The sequence below is a fragment of the Sorex araneus genome, chromosome 3 (assembly GCF_027595985.1).
Source record: "Sorex araneus isolate mSorAra2 chromosome 3, mSorAra2.pri, whole genome shotgun sequence".
In the NCBI taxonomy this organism is placed as follows: domain Eukaryota; kingdom Metazoa; phylum Chordata; class Mammalia; order Eulipotyphla; family Soricidae; genus Sorex; species Sorex araneus.
In genome coordinates this window covers 56,134,723-56,151,301 of record NC_073304.1, presented here as the reverse complement: position 1 = coordinate 56,151,301, position 16,579 = coordinate 56,134,723, and positions in this window count along the sequence as shown.

The following is a 16,579-nucleotide window of genomic DNA, read 5'->3' as shown; positions in this document are numbered from 1 at the left end:
TAGCTTTGTGCTCAAGGATCATTCCTTGTGGGGCTCAGAAGACCATTTGTGGTACCAAGGGTAGACCCTAGATCAGATTCATGAAAGGCAAGCACCTTGCCTTTTGTATCATCACTTCATCCCGAGGTTATGTTTCTTCTTCATAAGTTTTATTCCATCTTATGCTGCTAGCAACATATTTTATACCACTATGCTATGACTACTCCATGTCCCCAACCCACAAATTAATAATAATTAGACTGTGTTTCCTTTAGCAATAATGTTTATGAATAACTAACACATCACTGAATACAGAATTATAGTTTATAGTTATATCTTTCACCTTTAACAGTGTTTTGTATTTAAGTATATTTTTGTATTACTGTTTAGCATCTTTTATTTCAACTTGAATAATGGATTTTATATTTTCTTTCACATATGCCCAGTGGTAGTGAACTCAGATTTTGTTTATGAACACCTTTGCTTTCCCTTGTTTTCTGAAAACTAATTTTGTTGGATAAATATTAGTGGCAATTGTTATATTTAAATATTTTGAACATGACATTCCAATTTGTATTTCTCATCTTGTGGTGAAAAATCTGTGAATAACTTAGTAGGTTCCTTTTTTTTTATTTCCTCAACATTTTATAACACTAATTTTGATTTTTATCAATTTACATCTAATGTGTTTTGAATAAGCATCTTTTCTGTGATGATAGTATAAGATGTTAATTTAATTTTATGGAATGCACATCTAACTCCTCTACATTTGCAAAGTTCTTGATATTCTTTTTTTTTTTCTTTGCTTTTTGGGTCACAACCAGCGATGCTCAGGGGTTACTCCTGGCTCACTCAGGAATTAGTCCTAGCAGTGCTCAGGGGCCATATGGGATCCTAGGAATCGAACCTAGGTCAGCCACATGCGAGGCAAACACCATACCCACTGTGCTATTGCTCCAGCCCTGATATTCTTTTTAAAAATAAACTGTTCCCTTCTCCCTCACTTTTTTTGCTGGACCACTATTAATTTACTATTTGCCTTGTTGGTTGAATCAAATAGCTTTCTTAGGATTTTTTAATCTTAAAAACAATGCATTTTACTCTTCTCTAACTCTCCTTTTTAATATTCTGTGTCAAATTATTTATTATATTTTCCATCTTGTTTACTTCACTACAGATACTCAATTTTTCTTTTATTCACCTCTGCATTTCTATTTGGTTCTTTAAACATTTTAAACCCCTTTGCTAAAGAAAATTTTCTGACATTATTATAAATTGCATTTATTTTTATTAAATATTAAAGCACAGGGATTTACATAGATAATCATAGTAGAGTTTAAGGAGAACAATATATTCCAACAGCAATCCCATCACCAGTCTTGACTTTCTATCAGTGTACCAAGTTCCCTCCCCATCTCCCATCAGGCTTCTTTACAGGCACATTTTAAAATTTGGTGGTTTTAGTTTGTATCTCATGCTTTACATGGTTTAGGCTCTGTAGTTTATATATGTATTTATATATATGCATATATATTTATATATACCACAAATGAACATATGTGTATATGTATATATAAATATATGGTATGTATAAATATATGCATAGATCACCAATGATGTACTTGAAGTCTATGACCCCTACTCCTATTACTTCCCATCCATCTCTTCTTAATCCTCTCCTCAGTTCTTTTCCTTATCTGTCCTTTGACTTCTTATAATCAGGATCAAGAGTGATCTGGATACCTACCCTTACCCACCCTTTGACACATTTCATTCTCTCCTCCTGTTTTTCTCCTATATACCTCAGATAAGTGAGATCATCTGGTATTTGTTATTCTTCTGACTCTCTTTACCTAACATGATACCCTCCAATTACATCCAATTTGTGGCCAATTACATTGTTTTATCTTCATTTCAGCTGCATAGTATTCCATTAAGTAAATACCCTACTCTTATCTAATTATCTGTTTTTGCGCACTTAGATTAATTCCTTTTATCAGCTACTCTGATGCTGCTGCAAAAAATGGTGGTGTTTATATGTCCTTTGTAATGAATATTTCTGTGTCATGGGAATAGATAGAAGTTGAACTGCTACATTATGGTAGCTCTATATTTTTCTGTGAATTTAAAGCTATTGTTATTAACATGTGCTTGTTTTACAAAAACATAATGCACAGAAGAGCTACAGAAATTAAAATTATTTACTGGTAAGACTATAAATATAAACATGTATGCAAAATTCACATTCACACAGTGAATATAGTATTTTGTTTAAAAATCATTTATTTAGAAATAAGACTAAAAGGACATCAAAAAGTTATAATTATTCTTTTTTTTTTTTTTTGGTTTTTAGCCCACATCAAAAATCCAGAGGAGCTCTTGGTTACTACTGTCTCTGAACTAAGGATCACTCCTGGCATGCTTCGGGACCATATGCATTGCTGGGAATCAAACATAAGTTGGCTACTTATAACACAAGAGCCTTCCCTGCTGTATCAACTCTCTAGTCATAATGTGTTTGTTTTAATTAGTAGGTATAACTTTAAAATTAGAGGAACATTTCTAAAATCTAACATATTTCAATCTTCTAAAAATTACCTCTATGTATTTTATAAATTCTGCAGCAATCTATTTCATTAAGAAATATTTTATGCTGGTCCACACAGATGTACGGCAAGTAAGGTGCTTGCTAACTGAGGTTCTATATGGGTTACTTTATATGGTTTCCTGAGCCCCACCAGTAGTGATTCTGAGCACATTCAGGTGTGGTCCCAAAACAAAAACAACAAAAGCAAAAGAATTCATCTTATATATAAAAGCACTTATAGTGTAACTCAGCACCTTATAATTATCACTCAGTACCAGTAACTAAATAGTAATTAAAATATCTTTTCTCACTTACAGTCTAGTCCCATATACTCTACACCCATAGCAACAAATTATAATTATTCATTACCCCTCGGGTGCCAAATATCTAATTATTATTATTTAGTTTTGATTTTTTAAAACTTAATAATAAATAAATAGCTTTTTATCTATTATTATTATTATTATTAGTTATTATCCAGAATTGAAGACCTCTGGAACCCAGTCACAGCCATGCTCAAGGCCACTCTCCACACGTTCGGACCAGCCTCATGCATGAAGGGACAGACAGAGGAACCCAACCTGGGGCTGAGATCTCCAAGCCTACTCAAATTGGGACTGGGCCTTCTCCACCCAGATCCCCTATTTTCCAGTAGCTTGGAAGCCACACCCACAAACTACCCCCGGCGCTGTGTAATCCCACCAATGGCCAACATCCAGAGACTATAAGACCAAGCTCCCAGAAGGACACAGCCACAAAGTCTAATAGCCTTGTTCTCCCTCTAGGAGAACCTGACAAGCTACCAAGAGTCTATTGCCCGCACAGGAGAGCCTTGCAAGCTCCCCATGGCGTATTCATATCCCAAATACAGTAAAAGGTATATACATACCTCTCGGAGAGCCCAGCAAGCTACCAAGAGTATCCCGCATACACGGCAGAGCCTGTCAAGCTACCCTTGGCGTATTCGATATGCCAAAAACAGTAACAATAATTCTCATCCCTCTTACCCTGAAAGAGCCTCCAATCATTGGGAAAGATGAGCAAGGAGAGGCTGCTAAAATCTCAGGGCTGAGTGTAATAGAGACGTTACTGGTGCCCGCTTGAGTAAATCAATGAACAACCGGATGACAGTGATACAGTGATTATAATTTTAAAAACTGTATTGAATATTCATGAGATAAACCATTATAAAACTGCTCATGATTGGGTTTCAGTCAATGATCCAACACCTGTTCCTCCACCAGTGTATATTTCTACCACCAATGTCTTCGATTCCCTCCCACCATACCCCAACAACCTCCCTCCCCACAATCCTGCTTGCCTCTATGGTAGACAATTTTCTTCTTTCTCTATCTCCTTTTGTCCATTATTGTTTGCAAGGTACTAAGAGGTCATTGAGGTTGTTCAGGGCATTCAGTACTTTTATTGGTAAGGTAAAACTGGAGTAGTTTTATTTATTTATTTATTTATTTATTTATTTATTTATTTATTTTGCTTTTTGGGTCACACACAGCGATGCTCAGGGGTTACTCCTGGCTTTGCACTCAGGAATTGCTCCTGGCAGTGCTTGGGGGACCATATGGGATGCCAGGGATCGAACCCGGGTCAGCCGCGTGCAAGGCAAATGCCCTACCCGCTGTGCTATCGCTCCGGCCCTGGAGTAGTTTTTTAACTGGGTGGCAGCTTTGGTGTGTGGACATGGCTGCAAAGTCTTTCAGAAGTACAGGGAGGTAGGAACAGGCAGACCATTTTGACCCTGAAAATGTTTGGAGATTTCACTTGCAAAAGCCAGATAACCAACTTTTTTTTAGCGGATTATATCTTGGTGGGGCTGGAGCGACAGCATAGCAGGTAGGGTGTTTTCCTTGCACAAGGCCAACCCGGGTTTGATTCCTCTGCCCCTCTCAGAAAGTCTGGCAAGCTACCAAGACTATATTGACCACACAGAATAGCCTGCAAGCTACCCATGGCGTATTCGATATGCCAACAACAGTAACAAGTCTCACTTGGAGATGTTACTGGTGCCTGCTCGAGCAAATTGGTGAACAATGGGATGACAGTGATACTGTGAGGTTCATCTCAAGATGGTGGAATTTGGCTTGGGGCATGGCAATAATTTTGGGGTGGTGGAAACAAGGGTTGCTGGGGGCTCTTCTTGGGCAGGCACCAGGCTGACCCATCCCCCACCAATTTACACTGGTGACTCTTCAGCCTTGTGCAAGTTCCGAAACTAACTGCGACTTTTTATCTCTTTCGAGAATTATTATAGGTCTCTGAAGCAAAGCTGAGAAAAGAGTTCATATGGTGACACTGGAGTTGGTTCATGGGGCTTACTGCCAGTGCTTCCAGGAATATAGGGTGGTAGGAGTATGTAGCCCATCCAAATTCTAAGAAAGCCTGGAGATTTCAGTCACAAACCCCGCATATCTAAAACTTCAACAGGTTAATATCTTGATGAGGTCTGTCCTGAGACAGTGATTTTGCCAGAAGTATAACAGTGATTTTGGATTGTGGGAGCAAACGTCTGCCAGGGGCTCTTCTTGGACAGGTTGACCCACCCACCTACGATTTACCCTTTCTTTTCAACCTGGTGCGGATCTGCAATTTATTGTGGCTTTTGGTCTCTTTAGATATTTATTTATGGGTCTCTGAAGCAAGGCTGATAAATGAGCTTATACAACTGAATTGGAAGCAGTTTGTGGATGTGGCCCCCATGTACCTAACTTTTGGCCATTTAATTTCTTGGGAAACTTGGTGCTGAGTTGTTGGGGTCTGGCCAATATCACAGCAGCAATTTGGAGCTATATGGAAGATTGAAGGCACCATCAAGCTGCTGATGCATTTAACCCATGGGTACAGGTTGACCTACTATTTTTATTTTCATGAAAAACCTTCTGTCCATAGTGCTTAAGTAGGCAACATTCCACCAGCAGCAGATGGAGTTCCTTTTTCACAACAGTACTAACAGCATAGATTGCTCCCCATCCCCCCTTTTTTTAAATGATTATGACATTCTTTCTTATGTGAGATAATCTATTATAGTTGTTTGAATTTAGATTTCCTTGTTATTAAGTATGAGCATTTTTACATGAGTCTATTGCCCATTCATCTGTCTTTTTCAAATGAATTCTGTTCATTTCCTCTCCCCAGTTTTGATAGGGTTTTGGATTTATTTCTGTTGATCTTCATGAGTGTTTTGAATATCTTGGGTGTTGATTCATGGATATTTATCTGATGAATTAAGGACAAATATTTTTCCCATCCAGTTTATTAGGTAGACGGTTGGCAACTACACCACCTCCGCTTTGCTGATGACATTGTTCTCATAATGCCAAACATTAGCCAAGGGGCACAAACGGTGGCCGATTTCGACCATGAGTGTGGAAAGGTTGGACTGCAGCTGAACCTCAACAAGATGATGCTCATGAAAAACAAACTAGTCCCTGATGCTCCATTTTCTCTCAATGGAACAAACATCTCCGAACGCAGCAGCTATGTGTACCTGGGTTGAGAACTCAACATGAGAAACGATGGAGCCAGAACTGCACAGGAGGAAGAGAGCCACGTGGAATGCCTTCAAGAACATCGACGAAGAGGTTAAGAAGATGAAGAACCTCTAATTCTTGGCACATCTTTTTGACTCCACCATTCTTCCTGCACTAACGTATGCCTCAGAGACCTGTGCCCTAGGCAAACAGGATGAGAATGCTATTTGGGTATCCCAAAGAGGAATCAAAAGAGCCATGCTAGGAGTATCACATCTCACTCAAGTGAGAGAAGGAATCTGGAGTTCTGACCTCCATCGACGGTCAAGAATCAGGGACTCTGTCTCGTTTGCCAGGGCATCAAAAATCAGATAGGCTGGATATGTAATGTGATTCAGAGACGACCACTGGACTAGAGCTGTTACCAACTGGATTCCATGGGACGTCAAAAGATGAGATGGTCAGATTTCTTCATCAAAACCCTGAATGAATGGTTTTAGGTGCTTCCTGTTCCTGGAGCGAACAGATATCACTGGGCTACACTAGCATGCGACAGGGACAAATTGAGAAGTTACTGATGCCAGCTCGAGCAAATCGAAGATCAATGGGATGACAAGTGATATAAGTGATACAGTTTATTAGGTGGGTGAAGTACAATTGTCACATTGACAGTAACAGGTGTTCACATGGTCCATCAAGTTGAAAAGTTGAAGTCATATCGGGATGGTTTCTGAATGTCTACACCAACCCTGGAAAGAGGAGGGGTTGGCATTGGGATGGGGAGGTTTAGTTCAGCTTTGGTGAGGGAACCTGGGATAGAGGAGTTTAAATTAGTCTCTTCCAGCTGCTGTCAATCAAGTATAGATCATTGTACGATAACTCTGGGGATCCACAGGGGTACTGAAACTGAATTGGAGAAGGAATATCTCTGTCCCCTGGCTGCTTAGGGTGTGGGAAGGCAAGTTATTGGCTTGCTTTATTAGGAATTTACAGTCAGTCCTTAGATTTCTTCAAATCAAGTGTTCTGAATTATTTATGAGTTATTGTGCATAATTCTATACCTTTATATTTGATTGCTAGATAATTATTTTTGTGATGCTATAGTTCTTTGATATTTTGTAATTTTAAGATATATACTTCACTTTTACATCTGTTTTTGCATTTGAAGTAGTACAGAGCTCCTTAAATAAGATATATACTTTGGACTCTGAGTGTTCTAAGAATCTGGAAGAAGTATCCTCAAGAAAATTATGTGCACAGGATTTTACGTAGAAGTAGAATGACATTGGTTTGTTCTTTCTCCCTTGCTGTAGGGGGCTTACATTTACTGGATTAAACCATCACAGTTCTCTTGAGACACTCCCATTCCTCGTTAACTTCTCTGTGCTCTGCTTCCCCTATCTGTTAGTTACGGATACCCTCAAATCAGACCCTGTGATTTGTAAAGTCAGATTCCTCCAAGGACTCTGGACTTTGTAAATGAAATATTGCTTTTCTCTTTCCTGTATGTCCTTTGCAAAGTTTACTTTTGAGCAATGTCCTTTTTGTATAGACACGGGAAGACAGTTGATGTTACGCTTTTTTTTTTTTTGCTTTTTGGACCACACCCGGCAATGCACAGGGGTTACTCCTGGCTCTGCATTCAGGAGTTACTCCTGGCTGTGCTCAGGGGACCATATGGGATGCTGGGGATCGAACCCACATCAGCTGTGTGCAAGGCAAATGCCCTACCCGCTGTGCTATTGCTCCAGCCCCTGATGTTATGCTTTTGTAGCTTGGGAGTTAATTGACTCCGAGTAACATTTACTCCTGGGCATTTGTCATATTTACTCGACTTAAACCTCTTAGTTCCTAGCACCACAGAAGCAGAATCCTGATGAAGGGACTGGATGGACCCAAAGCAAGATGTGAGCTACACTGACATCGAAATGGGACAGACCAAGTGCCATAAAACTTATAATAAGTTATAAGTTTATAATAAGTTTTAAAAGCACAATCATGGTCAAATTCCATCATGATCCAAAGACAAACAACTGGATAAAACCCTGCCGGGGTTATGAAAAACTATACTGGCCTGAGGACTGTAGTCTGGGATCTGTAGTGAGATGTCCCAAGAGAGTCACTCTATAAGCTTATTGTGTCTCTTACTGTGTCCATACAAAGTAATTAGAAAGATCATTAAAAAGTAAATCTAAGATGATTGTTTATGGACCAAGGAAATGAAAAGTGTGTCCTTAAACTAGAAACACTTCCTTGAGCAAATCTTCTAGCAGGAGATCTTTGTCTTGGAAGAGCTTCCCCTGAAGGAAGGGCTTTGCATATGTTGATTGTGCTATCTAACCTGGGTATAGTTTTTACCTCCAACCTTGGTGGTTAGTCTCTTGACTAAGGTTGGGAGTCTGGGTGCCAGGAGACTAGCAGGAGGACAGGAGGAGACAGAAATGAGGGGCAGTGTGAGACTGGAATGGATATTCAATAGGTTTGAAATAGGCACGCAGGGAGAATGAAATAAACTGAGGGAAGAAAATTGGAATAAACGGCAACTGATCACCAACCAGCTTGGTGACCCTATTCCCTGCTTCATGCCTCTGTTGGTGTCAGCAGCAGGCTGAGGTGGGAAGGGGCTCAAAAAACGCATGCGGCAGGAGAGAGTGCCACATTTATTTTATTGAAAACACAGGTAGACTTCCTTTGGAAAAAATAGTTCTTTGTCTCTTCATTCTCTCCCTCCCTCCCTCCCTCCCTCCCTCCCTCCCTCCCTCCCTCCCTCCCTCCCTCCCTCCCTCCCTCCCTCCTTCTCTCCCTTCTATCCTCCCTCCCTCCCTCCCTTCTCCCTCCCTCCCTCCCTCCCTCCCTTCCTTCCTTCCTTCCTTCCTTCCTTCCTTCCTTCCTTCCTTCCTTCCTTCCTTCCTTCCTTCCTTCCTTCCTTCCTTCCTTCCTTCCTTCCTTCCTTCCTTCCTTCCTTCCTTCCTTCCTCCCTTCCTTCCTTCCCATTCTATCTATTTGTATTATACCTGGCCCGACTCAGGGCTTATTCCTGGCTCCACATTCAGATATCACTTTTGGTGGTACTGAGGAGACCATACAGGGTGTTAGGAATTGAATTTGGTTTTTTTGCATGCAAGACAAACAAACACCTATCTGTTGTACTTATCTTTCCAGCCCTAGAAACTAGGTTTTTGTTGTTGTTGACTTTAATGACAACCAACACATTAAATTGCTTCATGTAATTTTTTCCTCCCTACCTCTAACCTTGGAATTAACTCCTCTCAAATGTGTTACTAGAGTGCTTATCACCACCTATGTAATTTGCAGACAGACACATAAATACGGCTTTCACTTTCCAAATTATCTATGGGGAAATAATTTTTTTACCTTCTCTACTATTCCTGGAAAGTTTATCTCTGCCACTGCTAACCAGTTATTTCCATAATTAAATCACAGTGAATCACAAAGTTATTTGTCATTTTGTTTCAGACACACAATGTTCCAACACCATTCCCTTTACCAGTGTCCACTTCCCTCTACTAATGGTCCCAGTTTCCCTCTTGTCCCAAAGCCTACCTCAATGTAAGATTCCTCCTCCTCCTCTTCTTCCTTCTCTTCTTTTACCATCTACTCCTCTTTATTTTCCTTCTTTTTTGTCCTTTTCCTTTCTCACTCCCTTCCCCCTTCTACTCGTCTGTTCTTTTTCTTCCACCTCTTCCTTCTCCCCTTCTCCTCTTCTTCTGTTACTGATAGAGTATCATACATATATCATTTTATCTTCTTGCAGCACCCCCTCTATCTCCAGTGACCACTTCCCTCCACCATTATCATTGCCATAGTTTTTTCTTCCCTAACCATTCACCATCAGTTTTCATGTTCTTTGTTTTCATTTTGTTTTGGCATTTGTTAGTCCCTTAACATGTTTCTTTATACCCTGCATTCTGTGTCTGTCTCTCTCCTCTGACTGACTTTACCATGATACTCTTCAGATACATCCTCATAGCAGCCTAGTGAGAAACTTCATCCTTTCTTGGTTTAATAGTATTCCACTATGTTTATGTACCATGGATTCTTTACCTAGTCGTTTGTTCCTGGGCACTTAGGTTGTTTCCAATTTGGGGCCGTTGTAACTAATGCTGCAAAGTACACAAGACTGAATTTCCATTCGTAATTATTTTTGAAGAATGTACATAAAGTTTTCAAAAAATGTTGGGTCAGTTGACATCTCCAACAGTCCTGAATGAGCTCCCTTTCCCCATACACACATCCATACCAACAATCCCTTACAATCTTGCCCAAGGGATGTGGAGAATGCATAGAATTTCCTCCCTCTGTGTCCAAAATATTTTCCTACTCACATAGGATACTTTATCTCCCAGTAGGCAGACAAGACTATTAGAAATTTTTACATACCTAAAGGTATCTGGGCAGTTTTATACTCTTTTCTACAAGTCCCGACCCCCAGCTTTGAGTAGGGCAGTTTTGAGAGATTCTCAATATCCTTTTCAGAATTTTGTTCACTTTCATATTCATCATTGGGCTATAACTCTCCTACATCTATTTGTATGAGTGCAGCAGATGGTTTGTTTGTTTCTGCTATCTTATTAATTGCTTAAAAGAGGTAGGGGCATAGCAAAACACTATGAAACTAATATCATCCCTGCTAAATGATAATGAGCATGCTGTACTTAAGCAATAAAACAAAGATCCAGCTGCAAGGAAAAAGGAGCAAAGTGAAAAGAAGTAACAATATTTTGGAGAATAAGGTATGACCTGTAAAGGCAGAAATAGTACTGCTGGTGTTGAGTTTTAATTTATAACACATAATATCATAAATTTAATTGTATCTTAAAAGTTCATTAAGAGCTCAAGTGCCAGACACACAAAATCCCATTATGTTCTTAAAAATACTAAACGTTGTGCTTATTGCAATCTTATAGAAGTGTTTCGCTTTTGCTAGTATTTTTCTGTAGTTTTTATTATATCATCTAATTTAATCCTCACGTTAATCTGAAAAGTAGATAATAAACTTGATCCAATGAATTAATTATTTATTTATTAATTATTTGCCAATAATTATGTAATCAGAATTTTATAAATTTATTGATTGAGATTGGGGGCCACACCTGGCAAAGTTCAGGGATTACTTCTGGCTTTAAGCTCAGGAATTACTCCTGGCAGTGCTCCGGACTGGGCACGCTGCAAGTAAGACAAGCACCCCACGGACTGTATTATCACTCTGGCCCCAATAACCACAATTTTAACACAAATACTTAATTCTAGGGGCTGGAGAGATAGCACAGCGGGTAGGGCGTTTGCCTTGCACGCGGCCGACCCGGGTTCAAATCCCAGCATCCCATATGGTCCCCTGAGCACGGCCAGGGGTAATTCCTGAGTGCAGAGCCAGGAGTAACCCCTGTGCATCGCCAGGTGTGACCCAAAAAGCAAAAAAAAAAAAAAAAAAAAAAAAACTTAATTCTATACCTTTGCCGCTAGTTTCTTCTAAAACCATCTTTCACAAGGACAGTTACTCTATGGAGATCAAGAAAGAAAGAAATGACCAGTGAACCTGATCAACGGTTAGTTATGAAATGTTATATGGTAAAAGAAATGGAAACTTTCTCCTAGATGAAATGGAGTTCTGAGATTGTTAAATAAGGGAATAATGCATATTGTTTTTAACTCTGTGTTCCATATGATAAACACATAGAGCAGAGGTTTTATTTTCATGATCATAAATATGGTGCAAGATTGTGATAACTTTTAAACTGAGAGTTTTGGAACTGATAAATGATAACTTTCCAAGGTCACAGATTTATATAACTAGAGTTTGTTTCAAGGTCACAATTTCCTTGTTGACACATTTTTCTTTGTAAATAATTATATGATTCTGCTATGCATATTTTGTGTATATAGCAAATTAGCAATGAACAATTGCACCATATCAAACTAACTTTTACATTTGCCCATTGTTCCATCAACAGTTCAAAATATATATTATAATTTTGATGTGATTTTGTAATAATCCTAAATCTAAATTTTTGGAAAAAAATATTTGTTTTGTTCTGACATGTATAGCTTTACTATCTCAGATATGAATTTGCTAATTTTCTAAAGGTTAATCCATAAAATATGATTTGGTCCTATGACTATATTGTTACCTTCATCTTAAAAGTGCTCTGTAATGCATGTGAAATCCAAATGCTCAATGATTGAGTGCTACTATGTGGAACCATGATGAAACCAATTCTTTCTTCCAAGAAGCATCTGTTCAATTTCATTCTAAGATAAAATGGAGAACATAAATCATTGCATTGTCATTGTCACTATTGTCATTTAACATTCTCATTTTTTTTATAAACTTTGTGAATGTAAGTTTCTAAGAATTTTTTAATCGTGTTTACTTGGAGTTTTCTAATCTGCAGTGAAAATAGCACAGCAAATGCCAGATTGGTTAAACCTACATTTCTGAAAAACGGTTGAATTGATAAATGTTTTTTTTGCATGACTCTTAGATATAAAACTATCTTTCAACATATAAGATATGAGTACAGTTTCAAAACTGTCAACACAATTCTCAATACAATATGGAATCAATGATAAATCAGTTTGCCCACCAAATGTTGAAAAATAAGGAAAGTAATATTTAGAAAAGCAGAGTTTTCATAACATACATTTATTTATTTTAACATCAGAGACCACCATAATGATTTATTTTGCATTTTAAATTATTAAATTTAGTGTCCTGAAATTTATGGTACATACAATAATTCTACACCAAAAAAGCTTAATAATGGAAACTTTCAATGACTAAGATGCTCAAAAATTTACTTATCTTGCATTGCCACTGCTGTCATTTAACACTCTTTTTTTAAATAAACTGTGAATGCAAGTTTCTCAGAATTTTTTATCATGTTTACTTGTAGTTTTCTAATCTGCTGTGGAAATAGCACAGCAGCCCATTTATTTTATGTATTACTATATAGCTTGGCTCTCAGAATTTCTTATACTCATTTTACTACAATTTTCTTATTACTGGATTTTTTTCATACTAGTGGTAGATTGCCACTAGCCTTTTGTCTTTTAATTTCTGTTATAATAAAAATAATCTCTAAAAATGCTATATTTCAGAGTTTAAAATCTTCATTTATCTGAGTAAAACACCACCACCCAGTGTTATGCTATTTAAAAATTAGGTTCAAATAAATTTTAAGGTTTTCAAGACTGAAATATTGCTTTGATATAGCAATTAGTTTAATGCGGATACATTTTCCATTTTTTTCTTATGATTTTTATGACCAACTCAGAAAGTGTTTTCCTTTTCTTTCCATAATATCCAACATTAATATCTTATTTCTAGTATGCAAAATTTTTGATTAATTGAACATATGAAGTTTATATGCTATTGTTAGTACTTTCTATGATAAAGAAAAAAATGGAAAAGAAGACAAGTCTTGAGTATTTAATAATGATAGCCTGTTTATAATGCTAAATATGGTATATACTGTGCATCTGAGAAAACTCAACATGATTATGATAAAGAATGTCTTTTACTCCCAAAAGCTACTTTTGGGATGGACAGATATTTGTAAGTGTATATATATTTTTTAATGATGATTGTATAGATGTAATGGAAACTCTACTAAAAAATGTTTTCAAATTGCTCCTACAATATATTCTCATATACAAGAACTTTTATTTATTTGTTAGTTTATTATGGCCACCTCTTACAATTTATCACACATTTTTGTACTTAAAATACCACTAATGTACAGTAAGACAGTTCTGTATATCAGAATTTTTTAATACGTTTCACCAGCCTAAATCTAGATTAGGCACAGCTGCTTTCTTTATTTGGAGACTCTAGGGAGAATCTCTTTCCTTGATCATTCAAGTGTTTTTGCTAAATTTAGTGTTATGTAGTTGTAGGGCTAAGGTTTTCTTTCCCAACTGACTCAACTGTGGGCCATTCTCAGCTTCTAGAGATGACTCAGAGTCTTGTTTCATTTTTTTTCTCTCTACAAAGCTGGGAAATGAGGTCTAGTACAGAGGCTCTGCTGCTTTTTTTGTGGCTTATGGCCCCCTTTGTAAAGAAAAGATTAGTGTGACCTGGAAATCTACCTAAACACCCACCCAGTTGTAACTGAAGCTTCTATTGCATTCTTGGATCATTCTAGCACTGCACAGTGAGCTGGATTTTATACCTCAAATATAAAAATACCTCAAAGTTTTCTATTTCCTGATACATTTTCATATATTCCTGCCTTTGTTTTTACATTTTCGAGAATGTTTGAAGTTAAGTAATTTTATCACTCTCTTTCCTACTGTAGAATTTCTAAAATATAAAAATCTTTAATTTTATAGAATTTCTGTCCCTATGCAATCTGGGAGTGCTTCTGATGTTATACAGTTCTCAATAGCTATGTATGCCCTAGTATGTTATGAGATTTATACCATTAAATAATAATGCATTCTTCTTACATATCGTTTTCCTTTTTACTGAGATTGCTTACCATTTAAAAATACCCCAAGTTCTCTCAAAGCCTCTGGTTATATGAAAAAAAAAATATATGAAAGTCTTTAACCTCTCAAAGGACCCTACATACAAATACTATTTGCTTTTGTTCTTACTTAGGTACTAATAAAATGTAGTACAGACACACCTTTAACTTTTTTATTAAAAAGCTCTTTCCTGACTAAAATTTTATGTTGCCATGTCATGTAGGCAGGTTGAATTTTCAAAATCAAAAAGTTTAAGTAAGTTTTTTTTTAAATTATTTTCTTCAATTTTGAGATCCTTTTGTATTTTTTTAAAAATTGAATCACTGTGAGATGCAGAGTTAAATGGTGGTCATGGTCAAGTTTCAGTCAAACAGTGTTCCAACACCCTCCTTCCACCAATACACACTTCCCACAACCAATGTTCCAGTTACTCTCCCATTGCCTTTCCCCAAGCCTTATGGCCTTTTGTATAAAATATCATTCACTTGCTTTATCCAATGAAAACAGGAACTTCTGGATTTTTTAGGTTGAATTAAATTCTTCATGTTCTTTTCTGCTTTCAATATGAATTTGTTGAAGATAATTTTATAGATGATGAAATGTCATAAACCTGGGACTATTCAAGCTTTGTGTGAAAATTATACTACATGAATACTTAAGATAATGAATATTGCTGGTTCCTTTATACTGAAACAAACTGTAGTCTTGAGTATCAAAAAAGTAATTTCAGTGAATTTCTGTTGACTGAATATTGACTACAGTTGTCAAGTGAAAGGGAAGTAATAAAATGTATTGGTAAGAATAAAATTACTTTTTTGGGAGCATGGTTCAAAGAAAAGAATAATTAGGCCTGTGACTAAGTCAGGAAAAGGCTACTTAAATATGGGTGATTTTTCGATACTGAGTATACCAGAGAATAGATATTGATTCTCTAATAAGGATAGGATGATTTATGGGACAAGATCTCCAAGGAGTTAGAAGGATGGAAGGCAAAGGGGAAAAGTGATTTGCTTTAAATAGCAGAGTTATTAATTCTTATAAGTATACTATAAAAATGACCCATTTTAAGGCAGGTTTATGCCAATTATTTCGTGGCAATAGAGTCTAGTGTTATTTTTGTGCACATTTAATAAAAAATAGCAATATAATAATAGTTACTTTTATTTAAGTATGATGCATATGTTTTCAATTTAAGTATGATGCATGTACTTATAACTGCAATATTTACATATTTCATATTCCACCTACTCTCTCTGCCTATTAATTTTTTTCAAAGCAAAACATAACATTGGCCAGAAAAAAGTATTTATGTATATATTTATTTACTACTTGGCAGTACTGAGGATAAAATACAAGGCCTAAAACTTGCAGTGCTTCAGTGCTTCACCCCTGAGCCAAATTACTAGCCCCTCAAGGGGAAAATTCAAAAAAAAATTAAAGCATGGCCCCAGTATTTGCCATCCAAATAAAACTTTCTACAAATCAGCAATTCAGTATCATTAAAATGAAATATATTTGTTAGGTTGAATTTTCAGTGCTGTATATCCTTTTCTCAAAGTATGTATTAAGTGTTCAACATGATGCAAGGTATTTTTCATGATATCTTCTAAAAATCCTAAGTATTAATTATGTTGCTTTTAATTCATGAATTAATAGGAAAATGGTTATTAATCATCAACTATGAATTATTGAATATAAGTATGTTGCTTTCTTCATTTAATAGAAAGCTGATACAAAATTAATATATTTAATGTTTATAATTGTTGATGGGTAGAGTTTTCTCTGGAAACTAAGTGATAGGAAACAATCTAAGCAAAACAATCTCAGCATCATAGTTCTTTAGCTTTCATTTCAAATGAGTTAATTTTCTTCTCACAATAGAGAATTAATACATCATTCTGTTTTACATACAGAAAATAAATCTGTTTATACTTGCTTTCTGTTTCTTTTTTTTTAACTCCATATGCCTTTGGGAAACATAATTTAAAGTGTTATATTTGGCAAAATAATTTCTCAATATGTAGATTGCTAAGAATTT